This window comes from Plectrocnemia conspersa, unplaced genomic scaffold (assembly GCF_051122295.1).
Source record: "Plectrocnemia conspersa isolate PC_06_02 unplaced genomic scaffold, ASM5112229v1 ptg000001l, whole genome shotgun sequence".
Taxonomy (NCBI): Eukaryota; Metazoa; Arthropoda; class Insecta; order Trichoptera; family Polycentropodidae; genus Plectrocnemia; species Plectrocnemia conspersa.
In genome coordinates, this window is record NW_028277165.1 from 2,822,005 (window position 1) to 2,836,321 (window position 14,317).

Below are 14,317 nucleotides of genomic sequence, written 5' to 3' on the forward strand. Positions count from 1 at the left end.
TATATATATATATATATATATACATAAATATATATGTATATATATATATGTATATATATATATATATATATATATATATATATATATATATATATATATATATATATATATACATAAATATATATATATACATACATACATACATACATACATACATACATACATACATACATACATACATACATACATACATACACACATACATACATACATACATACATACATATATATATATATATATATATATATATATATATATATATATATATATATATATATATATATATATATATAAATAAAAAATAATGAAATTAAAAAAAAATAATGATTATAATATATTTATAACATACATTTGAAAAAATGTTATATACCCCTGAAGCAATTACCCTACAGACGGTTGAAAATGTATTGGATACTTCGATTTCGGAGCCGTCGGATCCGGCAGTTCTCGCTAGTGTAACCAAAGCCGATATATCGGATTTCGGTAGCCAAAGGGTTAAATAACTCGAAAATAACCGAGTTAAATTATCTAAGCAACCGAGGTTCGACATTTTTTTTAATGATAACGTATGACAAACTTTGTCAAAGGCTTTCTCAAAATCTGTATACACGACGTTTACTTGAATTCCGGCATCGAGAGTAGTTGTCACCGTTTTGGTGAACGACAGAAGATAAATTAAGGGGACCAAAAGTGAAAAAAAATTTAATTGATTCAAATAAGAAATTAATATATATTCATACACTATTTTTTTAAATTATTTCTTCTTTATTCTCAAAACAAGTATGTACACGACAAAATAAAAATAATGTTAGTTATATATGTATGTGATGAACGTACTAAACCCATGTATGGACAAGTCTTATAATAGCGTTTTACTTCCAAAATATTTATTTTTACGGAAAACAGGACTTTATAGAACAATCCGGAAAAATAAGGTTCTGCCAAAATCCCTAAAAAATATAAAATCAAGTCCCCTACATATGAAACATGCCAGAAAAAGTGAAACGCCTATCCAAATTTGGAAAACAAATAAGAAAATAAATGTCAGAATGAGACCTGCTTTTCATAACAGCCAGGTGAATGACACGGGAAAAAACAGGACGACCGGCTTACAATAGTCGTGTATGAAAGGACTGTAATAAATATATTAGAGTTGTTAATAGCAACGATCAATAACTAACGTTTAACGCAATATTTTGAAAAACAATGGAATGAATAAAAAAAATGTTTCATTCCATTGTTTTTTTTATAATTTATTTGAATCCGCATCGTTTAATTCGTTTCGCGTCTATCAAAATCTTAATTGTAACAGTAAAATTAAATTCAAAGATTTTCTTTTGAGTAAGGCTAAAGGTGGATGCAGAATTCAGTGTAATCTGTCGATTCTAATAACACTTCACCGGTTTCTACTATATATTGTCGTGCCCGTGCTGTCGATCCACCGGAAAGGCTTCCGGATAAGCTAAAAAATTATCGGCCATTAAAAATAAAATGTGGTGAGAAATATGTGAGAAGAAAATGTGTTTGTTCTGCAGATGAAATACGGAAAGATAGTGCATACATGTGTAGAAGTTGTGAAATTCGTCTTCATATTGACGTATGTTTTTATACGAATCAATCAAATTTTTTTATTGAAATTGATAAGAAAGTGCAAATAATAGAAATAAATATAAGTGTAATTATAAAAATAAATGTGTAGTGTATAAGTGTAAATAAATGCATACAAAAATGTATAAATTAGTGTAGTGTATAAGTGTATATAAATTAAATGTGTTCGTGGCAGTTGTACGCAGAAAATGGACGCCGAAAAATTTGGTGAGTGCGATTAATATTATATTATAAATGTATGTTTTTCATAAATCGGTAATAGAAAAATTTAGGGAAGCATTTCAACATATATATTATTAACTTATAAGAAACTGGTTTGTAGTAATTGCAACCATTTTCAATTTTCACAAAATATTAGGAATTAAAAACATATTTATTCGTTGATTTTTTTTAGATTATGATTTTATTCCTCAGAGATTCTTTTAGGCGAAATAATACTTTTTTTTAGGGTGATAATTTATCCGAATTGTAGTTTTTTCCCATATTTTCTTATTCTGTGAATTCCAAATGTTTAGGAAATATCAAAATAGCAAACACTCATAAAAATTTTCCTAGGTTAATGGATTATATTTTTTTGAAGTTATTTGATTACTGTGTTATCTAATTAATCTAGATATACCGTAACATTTTTACTTCTAAATTTTGCAATAATATACAGAATTTCAGGTTGAAACACTTTGTTGATTGATCTACTATCAACCGCAGATGTTTCAATTTCTTTTGATTTAATTGATTTTATATTTAGTTTTTTTTTATAATTATGGTGCATACATTTCATAAAAAAATTCACGTGGCCCGAAAAAGCGACGAGTCATTACATTGCAACTAGAGATTCTGAGGTCTCGGGTTTTTTCGATTCCCGGGACTCGAGACCCCAATTTTTAAAGTCCCGGGAATTCCCGGGACTTGAGACTTTGATTATTTTTCGTATAATCATGAAAAAAAATTATGTTAAAAAATTAACTTATTATTATTAACTTTAATTAACTTATTATTATTAACTTTAATTAATTTATTATTATTAACTTCTATTATTTGTGTTATAGGTACCATAGGTGAAAATTTATTGAAACAATTTAAAAACACTTGATTCGTTATTTATTTAAATTTAATTTATTACAATTTTTTTAATCGAAATATTTATATCAATATTGAGTTAAAACCTTTACTTTTGTAAGGAAAAATATGTTTTTAAAAACACCAAGGCGTTTAATGATGAATCACATAGCCTGTTCCTGATTTTTGTGGCAAATATTCCAGATGTAGAAAAAATTCTCTCGTTTTCTGTAGATGTTGGCTTAATTGTAAGCAATGATTTGAATAAAAGCTCTAGATTCGGATTTCGCTTGATAGTTGAATCTAATATCTGAAACTCCTTTTTAAAGTTAAATTTTTGATTCCTAGTCGTTGAAATATTTTGGTGGTTCGTGTGACAGAGTTGTGTTGATTACAAATATTTTTTTTAAAAGGAAATAAAGTGGCATCTCGACGACTTAGAGCTTCAACTGCCAGTTTTATAGGAGTGAGTACTTCACAAATATTTTCCAATACGTGAATGTTCGATTCATTCCAAATTTGGCCGATGCCAAGATCAATTAATAATTTTCTAATGCAATTTCGTAACTTTCAAAATCTCGGGATCATGGGTAATAAGGAATTCCACCTTGTCTGCATATTGAGACATAAATTAAGCTCGACATCAAATTCGCTCTTTACATATTTTTGTAAAACTGTACTTCGGAAAGTCTCGAGTCCCGGGTTATTAATTTTTAAATTCCCGGGACTCGAGACAGCAAAAAATCTTTGAATTCTCGGGAATAAATTCCTGGGTTGTCTCGACACAGAATCCCTAATTGCAACGCAATGGGATAATATCTAAAAGTTTATTTATTTATAACTAATCTTTCGATGCAAACTTGCAAAAAATAAAAAAAAAACATACAATAAGATTTAGCGACAAATATTGAAAGCTGGCTAAAATATTTTAATGGTTCTTCCCTGAGAAGTAATTGACTCATTTATTTTTGCCACAGAGTCTGTTGAAAAAATAATATATTTTTTATTTTTCGTTGTTATATTTATTGGTACAGTTTTTTTACAAGAATTTTATATGTTTCACCTTTGAAATATGATCAAGGAAGTTGCTCGAAATATAAAGTGAAAGTGATATAAATTTAATCTCTAGCCGCTATTGTATCTCGTAGACTGTAATTTACAAAAAAAAGTAATATCACACGTCAACTTTTTATACTATTTATTAATTCTGTAGTCAAATTATAGCTTTCGCCTGTTTTGCTATAAATTTGCGTGGTTCGCAGCCGCGACTAGTCTCTCTGCCTATTATGTCACATTACTAAAGAGTTATTGTAGTGAAATAAACGTTTATTGTTAGTGCAGTTATTTTATCTATCCCATGGAAATCCCATAAAATTTACGATTGAAAAACGTCGGTCGCGACTTGGTACAGTAGATAAAATTTACGTTATCCAATCTTTTTAAATACATTGTGTATATTAAAACATTAAATTACATATGCATATGCAACCTCATAAAGTTGCAAATTGTGATTTTAAAATTAAAAAAAATAATTAATAAATAATAGCATATTTTAAGCCCACAAAACAATTTCAATTGGACATCACTGCTCAATAAGTTGTTTGACTATTTAATTTTTTATAAATACAATACACTAAACACTTTACATCTCCTGATCTAACCATAAGTTACATGTGCTGAATAAAATAAAGCAGATTTATATACTTGTATCATATATAAAGAGCATGAATTATATTGCTCAATATCGCACAGATTAATCTCCATGTCACACATAAACCTCCCTAATATCCAAAAAGCGACGATTGCTAAAAAATAGTGAATATTCACATTTAACAATAACCTTCCCCTTTTGTTTCGCTTAGGCGTGGGGTGAGTATCGTTTGTTGGGTTTACGGTCCAGACCCCCCGACGTTTTAAATCTGCAACTGGCAGAGTAACTTTTCATCTTTCCGTTCCATTTGCCGGCTAGAGAAGAGTTAAATCGGCCCCGTTGGTTGTATAGTATATGGAAGTTTCATTCTGTTATTTCTGAATTCGCTACACCTTATTCCACCCTCTATACTTTTAACTGTGCATTTGAACGGGAAAGGAACCCAAATGGTAGATTTAGCCTTTGCAGCGCATTTGCTTGATTCACAAACGATCTTGGGCACAAAAGCTTTGTCTATTTAGAATGATAAAGAAGAGAAGCCTTGGCGACAATAATATCGTGCTCTCATTAAAATATTGTTACTAAATAAGATGGTTACTGTTTGGATTATGTTGTTCACAATTTTTGTTATTATTAGCACAATAGACTATATCCTGAAAGATTTGAGTTCTAACCCCATATATATCCTATCGTTTTACTATTTCTAATCGTGTCTGAGAGATTTGCGTAGATATTTCTAATCTAACGGAGGATTGTGATATCAAATAAGTATTAAAAATGATATATTATTGAATGACATATTAAAAAATATGATAACGTATTGTGTTAATTTTTTGTAGTGAAGAGGCGATGCTTATATTTTGATCATACACAGTCCCTACTGACTTATGTATTTAGTAACAGAAAATTATTCAGTATTACAAATATATCATGTTTATATAAAATTCTAAATTAGTCAGTAATATTTATATGAAATAGTATTCCGTTCTTTCTGAATAGAAGTGTCAAACTTATTTTGATTTAATCATAATAAATATTTAGAACGTTTGCTTAAAAAAATGTTTCCTAGAAATCTGATAAAAAATACGACAGTTGGGTACAAATTTCACAGTAAATTCAACTCTCAAAGTCTCTAATGGTTTAATATATCAAACACAACAGTAAATGAGTACAAAGCAGTAATAACCATACAATATTATTGTGTATTAAACCGATCAATGTTGACGATTCTTAAAAAAATCTAGGTCCTTGAAAAACTCAAAAAAAATTATGAATTATAACAAAACATTCTATTTTTTTATTTCTTGTGAAATAAAAAGTCTCATTTTCGCTTCTCGATTTTCTCGAGAAATTTTGATATTATTATATTTTTTAAGTACACCACTAAGTATGACCACTATGTATCAATATACTTCGATTAATTACATAGTACGAGTTACAAAAAAATTTCGGGCTCCTGTATTTATACCTGAATTGTAGAGAAAATTATCATTAACAGCTGCTGTTACTTTACATGTTTCATATTTCAAACAAAATAAAGATAACCTTTTTTAGATGATTTAAAACCGAGATTTAAATTCGCCGGCATGAACATTTAATTGCGTAGCTATGTGGAAAGCCCCCATACATTTATGCAATCTGCAGATTCTCACGCGGATCGGTTTCAACTTATTTGATAATTAATTTAGTTCTTGGATTACCAAAGACCGATTAAAGTAATTTGCAAAACCGTTTATGCAATCATCAGATTCTCTCGATTTCAACTTATTTGATTTTTAATGTAGTTCTTAGATTTCCAAAGCATTACCAAAATCTTATTTCCACTTCTCGATTTTCTCGAATTTTTTTGTTATTATTATTTTATAATAGAAAACAAACTTTAATAGAACTAAAACGGATCAATATACTTCGAATAATTACATAGTGCGAGTTACTAAAGAATTTTGGGCTCCAGTATTTATACCCGAATCGTAGAGAAATTGTCATTAATATCTGTTACATGTTTCAAATTTCAACCAAGATAAAGATGAAATCTTTTTTTGATTATTAAAAAACCGAGATTTAACTTCACTGACAGGAACATTTTATTGCGTAGCTTAGTGGAAAGCCCCCATACATTTATGCAATCTGCAGATTCTCACGTGGATCGGTTTCCACCTATTTGATTATTAATTTAGTTATTAGATTACCAATGCAATGATAAGACCGATTATAGTAATTGGCAAAATCGTTAATTTTCTGAACTCTATTAAAAGCTTCCAAGAAAACATCTATCTTTTAAAACATCTGGCCGCAGTATAAAATATATAGTGATTATATAACATTTAAAAATATTTAAAAAAAAAGCTTTATAAAATTTTTAAAAACTTACTGATTGATTGAGAAATGAAAATTGTTTATTATACATTTTTTTAGAGAAATTCTCGAGAAATAATCAAGAAAAAACACAATGTTGGAGTCGAAGAAAAGAGTCATAGGAAAAATATTTATTTCAATTAATCAGTTTTTTGGTGAAAACAGTTGATACAATGGTTGAGCACACTGTGAGCTACATCAATAGTCAATTAAATAGCAAAGCAAATAATTTTAAGTGTATTTTTTTGCTATAACTAAGGTTCTCCAAAATTTTCGACTCTCGGCAACCTTGCTGAATCCAGTCTATCCCAAGGCACCATATTATCATATTATAACATTTGAGAAATAACGAATATTTGTGTATAACTCAAATGTTCGGTAATAATAACAGTTACTATTTCTAGAGATTTGAGGTTTGAGAACCCTAGGGCGTGATGACTTCATAGCCAGTAAGAGGCTTGGTGAAATCTAGTTAGAGTTTTAGATTATATTACAATTACGTCAGACGATAAATGGCGAGATGTTTTCTCCGAGCGGTTGTGGAGAAGCTGGCGCAGGGATGATGTCCGTGAGTGAGAGTGTCTGGAAGCAGTCTAGAGTCTCACGCATTTTCAAGTCTGTCGGTGGGGATGCGTCCACCAAGCGGGATGTATCTGCTGGTCTCTTCGAGTGGCTGCTTGTGATTAGCTTTTCCTGCAAAGCTTCCTCAGCAATCATAATTATGCAGCGATCATCCAGCCAATCGCTGCAGTCGTTTCTTAGAATGGCGAAATAGGTATATGCCTTTAGAATGCGACATTCGATTGATGGGTATTGTCCAATGCGTCATGTGTTATTGAAATAGTTTTGTCGGCAATGAACTTTATTTGCTTTCTTAGACTAAGCTGTCGCCAATATCGTGATTTTTTAATCAGAAATTAAAATCGATTATTTTATATTGCAGCAGTGCGAATACTCAGCTACAGTAAAATTATATTATGATTTTTAACTCAAATGAGCAATTTAAATGTATATATAAAAGTTTTCGACTAGAAAATAACGGTCAAAAAATATTAAATTTTTAAAAATTAAAAAAAAGACAAAACGATTTTAATTGTTTTTTTGATACTAAAAATAATTAGAATTAGATTCAGAAATGGGAATTCTTGATTTGGCATTTTTTAAGAAAAAACACTAGTATACTATTTTTTCAGTATCACAATAAACCAGTACGCCTCTGAAAGTTCAGGGAATTTCAACGAGTAGATTAGATTAAATATGTAATAATAATTAATTAAAATATTATTCGTTTTTAAATATTATTATAAATATTTTATAATAGCTATTTTAAAGACATGCCATGAAAAAACGCAAATAAAAAGCTATAACTCCGAAATAAATTTCAGCGCATACATATATGTATATATATATACATATACGGATATATAAGTATATACTTATTATATTTAACTCCCCTCTTAAATATTGAATATGCGTAAAACATTAAAGTGCGTCGTTTTACTCCATGGACGCCATATAAAATTTAATGTCAGTTTTATAACTTTCTCGTTATAAGCAATCGCAGTCGGGTTAATTCGCGTATAAGCAGGGGTAGTCAATGTTTGAATAATAATAATAGCAAATATCATTTTGCTATACGTATGTATACAATATTATTTACTTTTATTAGAAAGGCATAGAAATATATTATTATCATGATAAAAATGTCATTCTAAGCATGAAACCAGACACGTTTTTCATAAAATTTGATGTCGAAATTCGATAAATTCAATATCTCTACCTACTTACGATATACAATAACAGTACTAGAGTAAATATGGCACAAACTTTATTGCCTTCGAGGAAATTTATTTCAGACAAACATTATCAAACGTGAGTTATTTTACGTTGTATAATTAAAAACCGCTGACTGAACTACTTTCGCTTGAAATATAATAAAGTTATTTATCATGTGATTTAATATGTTTTAAATATAATTATTAATTTATTAATATAACTGTACAAGGTTTTTGCTCAAAACATAACTAGATAATACACTACTTTTAGCTGTATTATTTTTTTGATATTATCGAAAACATTATTTTTAATATGTGCAAATTCAATTGATAGCAATATAATTGCACTTAAAAGGAGAGTTTATTATACAGAGCGGATTTTAACATTTGATGTGTAGTGTTGTTTTTTTTCTCTTATCAATACTTATAATAGACATGTTTCTTACATCGTTTAATTAAGCTGGTTCCAAACTTGAGGCGCGAAAATCTTTAATTTTTTAAATAAAATTTGGCATTAAATTGATAAATTTTTCTCTGGTTACGGTTGATAATGATGCTGATATAAGATAGTGGAAATAGTACAATAAAATTGTAGCACTGAAGCTATAAAATACAATTTATCTTATGTATCATTAGGAATCACAAGTACTAGAAGTTTTTGTTCGAGTGTGAGATCATGTTAATTAAAATAGCACATTGCAACTATGCATTCTATAAAAATTAGTAATTCCATGTATTGTTGTGTGAAGAATACTTCTCACTATTATGAAGTGCAATTGTGTTTCAGAGCGCTTTTGAATTTAAATGAAAAATAGCGATTTACTTCGATGAAAACTACAGGTAGGAGGCAAACTTAATAAGTAATTTTAAACCTGCCTATGTATAGTAATTTAAATAAATCAATGCAAGTCTCTGGAATATGCGGATTCGCGCCGACTTGTTTTCTTTGCTCAATTCGTGTGGATTCCAAACACAATCTCTCCAAACCTTTACAATCTTGTATCGGACTGAATTAGTTTCTCGATCAGCTGATAGATAGTTTGGGTAGGATATGCTTCTATTTCTGCATCGTCCATCTTTGCTAGTCTCCAACATCCGGGATTATTCTTGATATCCTAATATTCCGTTTGAAACTTTTTAAAGCATCTTTCACATTTTCAGATTTTGAATGAATAGCTTATAACTAAACATATGTTCATAGTGGCCGTAGTTTCCAATTAAAAAAATATATATAACCTTCACTTTTTTACAACTTTTTCATTTGATAAAAATTCTGCCATCCCATTTTTATTTAAATATCAGAATATGGAGTTCAGGTGTGCACTAATATAGATATATTATAAACAAAATACAAACTTAGACTGTTAAAACTTTAATTTGTAAAAAAAACGTAGTAATTACATAGACTAACTTAACTTTAAGCAAACGAAAGTAATAATAGACGACCGTAATAAATCTTTACTAGATACTGAGAAATACAGTTTGTTTTACAAGAATGTTGATAATTACATGTTTTAACAAATACGAATTTTACAGCTTGTGTACTAAAAATACAGATTATGAATAAATATTCTTCAAAATAATATTAAATTAAATTGTGATAAAAATAGACAATATTGAACCTTTCTCGTATTTCTTATTACACATTGTAGACATATTATCATAACCAAGTCTTGTACACGGCCACCAAAACATAATTTTATCATACACATAACCCGTTTGGAGGAGACGTGGCTAGGTGGAAAACACCGAGAGCATTGTTCTATAAAAAGGTATATAAGATGATAAGCATCGAGCGGTAACGTTGTAAGGTTTTACTACGCTAATAACCGGGCTTCGTAACCCAAGTCCCCCCAATGAAACTTAATCGATATGACAGGAGGAAGATGATACCCTGCAGGCCAGGAGGACGTTGTGTGTCCGTGTAACCGTGTGTACTAATGACGTGCAGGTATCTCCGTGTCAATTAACCATTTCTCCACACTCGGATAACCCTTTACTACGTACATTGTTTGCGTCCCGGGGATAAAGCGTATTCATCACGATAATGTGAACCCCTCGACGCGACGGCCGGTTGTAACCCCTGATTTACCTTTGGATAATAATGTCTATATGCGGGTATTGGAACGAAATTTAGATAAGTGTCGGATGTGTCGCTTTGGGGTGGATGGTGTGTTTTAAGACTGTAAATTATGGGTGTAGTGTGACAATAAGCTTTGAAATGTTGCATAATGTCCAAATTGATGATTCAAAAAGTTACTACTCGTTTTGTCTGTTTTCTCGAGAAAAGAGAATTGTTATTTTCACTTCTCAATTTTATCGAGAAATTTCGATAAATAAAAAAATACTTTGTAATGTATAGTATGTGATTAAAATAATACTGTATTTGATTTAAATTATATAGTTATCTATAAATTATTAATAAATAAGGAACTTGATGAGCGTTGAAGAGAAAATGATTTGCTATAATGAACGTGAATAATAATTGAATGAGCAGAACGGATTGATTTAATCGCGTCAAGTTTCGAAGTAATCTCGAGCTCTTGTATTGAAAACCGAATCGCAGAGAGAGTTGTCAATAACAGCTGTTGCTAATTTACATCTTCAATATTTCAAAAAAGAAAAAATATAAAAAAACGTGTTGTAAGTTTGCCAAAAGGCAAATTTTATAACGTTTTCAAAATTTTTAACTCTGTGGAAAACCCCCCTATATTTTTGCAATCTGATAATTACCATGCGAAGCGGTTTCTTCTTATCTTATTATTAATGAAATTCTTGGGTTAAGGCCGATTAAAGTAATTATTTTGATAAATAAATACATCAAAGAAAATTTACACATTTTTAAGCAAAGCATCTGAAACGGACTCATCCTTTCTTATGCAGCAGTATAAAAAATAAAGCGGTAGTAAAATATTTTAAAATAGTCGTCAAGTTTAATTTTATATAAAAAAAACTTTATATAAAAATTCAAGAAACTTGCTGATTTCTTGATAAATAAGAATTCTTGATCAGTTTTTCGGTGAAAATAGTTGAGCATATTGTGAGTGACATCAATAGGCAATTAAATAGCAAAAAAAAAATTTTAAGCGTTATTTTTTGGCTATGACCAGCAGTTACCAAAAATTTTCTACTCTCGGCATCTTTGCTGAATCCATTTTTTCCAAAGCATCCTATGGCAAATTATTGCAAGTACACTTTGCGAAACACCGAATATTTTTATAAATTTAAAGGTTCTTCTGCAAGTAGTTAGTTATTAAGTGAAATACTGGTTTGAACCACATTGTTTTTTAAAGAGTTTGAATTGACTAAATAATTAGCTTCCATAAATACAAATAAAAATATTTTTAATAAAGTTAAGAAAACGTTAAAACCCTGTGATTATTTTTTGTGATTTTCATTATCAAGTTGTTTGTGGGAAACATTATAATTTATCATGTGTTATTGAACTTGTTTTGTCAGCGGTGAAATTTACTCGCTTTCATTGACTTATATTTTGTCAATATCCTGATTTTTTAATCAGAAATGAAAGTCGAATAACTTATTTTGCGGCAGTTCTATGAATCAGCCACGGTAAAATTTTATTATGATTTTTAACTCAAAAGAGCAATTTAAATATATTTATAAAAGTTTAAAATTTCGACTGTAAAGTAACTGTTGAAATAAATTAGACTTTTATGTAAAAATTAACGAAACAATTTTTTAAAATTTAGTTTTAAAAAAAAGAATTTCGACAAAATCATAATAACAATGCAAATCATATTTATTTTTTAATCATTTTCATTAACTTTATAAATTTATTTCCAGATTTACGCGGTAGTACTCGTTTACGCGGTTAACAAAAAACTTTTGTAAAGGTTTACAATTAGGTATTTAAAAAATCATAGGTAACTCCCTTTTTGATAATTATACAATATGATTAAAATGAATTCGGCAAAATTAATGTTTTAACCCTTTGCAATTACATTTATTTTCATATGATTTTATTTATCTTACACTTTGCGCTTAAAATTTATATTGCGCGTGTTTTCGCCATTCACGAAAAAAGTGGAATTGTCTAAAGTAAATGAAAAAGAAGTCTGGCGGGCTGCCCTATAACTGTACGCATTTATTGCAAGTCGAGTCGATAATTATTTGTCAAATTAATGAAACATTATAGAAAAAATTTAATGATAAATTTAAAATCAGCGTTTCATTTTACTACAAAATATATGTGTGTATATGGGGAGCCATACTTTCGTACGTACATAATAATTAATAATTAATAATGTTTGCATTGGATAATCATTTTAATCGTCATTACGCTCTGGCACATTAAATACTAATTTTACCGCCTTTGTAAATTTTTCACAATTTACTTATATTTTGTATACCTAATTCCTAAAATATTCATTACTTGATTTTCTCCAAGTATTTTTGCGCTCTTATGACGTGCTCTCTTTTTTCAAGCGCTCACATGACGGCGCTCATTTGACGCACGCTCTTTTGACCGGCCGCCATTAACGGAAGTATTTAATTTAATAAAATTATTTTTTACCATACCGGCGACAAGTGCTTCTGTAGAAAGATCATTTTGGACAATGAAAAGAATTAAAACATTTAATTTAAATAGTCAAAGTGAGAATAGATTGTTAGCTCTTGCATTAATATCAATCGAAAAAAAATGTATATTTTTTCACTATTTTCAACGGAAGAATATCGTAAATTTGGCACATATAAATTATATTTAAATAATATAAAAGTTGAAATGATCGACATTATACTTTTAGAAGGTCAACAAGTCAACAACAAAGGTGACCTTCGTGTCACTCTCGCATTAAAATAAATCGAACGAGAGATAGATATTTTAAAAATAAACTAACAACTGCATTAAAATAATTCGAATGAGAGATAAATATTTAAAAATAGACAAATTGTCAACCTTTGATAAAAAATATTTTTTTTGTAATCTGAGATGCACAACATTTTAATCGTTATGGTTTACATGAAGCATAACCTTGAACTCGTTTGAGCTTGTTTATGCATCTCGAAATATTTAAAAAAAAATCAGTAGCCACGCGTCATCGGTCGCGTAAACTGTTTCGTTACATTTTTGTCGAATAACTGTTTTCGTTTATAATAATATCCCTTTCGATGTTTTTAATTATAAAGTGATAGTGTAATTTAGTGTATGTGTTAGAATTAAGCAGTGTATAATTGAAATTGGTGAAGTGTGTGTAATAGTGTTTAGTTGCACGTGGCGCTGGCGTCCTTACCGACGCCGGCCGCGCCGATGCGCCCCACGTGGCCATAGTGCATCAGAGCCTTGAGAAATAAAAAGCACACGAATTGTGTTTACGCGGCGTGGCGCTGGCGTCCATTACCGTCCACCACCGCGCCACCGATGCCGACGCTGACGCGCCCCCCACTACCCGCGGGCCCGCGAGGACAAGGTCAAGACAAGTCTTTGTAATTTTGTGTGTCTTTCGAATATAGTTAACCCTTTATGTATTATTACTCGTAAGTCGACAATGTGTCGACATCCGAGTGTATTCCAAGCGTTGCAATCGTACGTCAAAAAAAAATTCAATGCATTTATTGGCTTTGTGTTCGAGCTAATTATGCCAATTTAAATGTATTAACGGTAAAAAACCTTCTGGTAAACACATTTTAGTAATATTGGATTTTTAACTTGTGCAAATAAGTGAATAATGTTAAATTGACGAGTGTAAGTTTGTTGTAAAATTTTTCATCGGAACATGGTCAAAGCGCGTTGTGTTAAGACTGAATCGCGTGATACTTGACAGTTGGCAATTATTGCTCATAAACTGATTTTTTCCTTCAAAGGGTATCTATATTTTTGTGATATGCGATGAAACGGGATCATATGCTCTA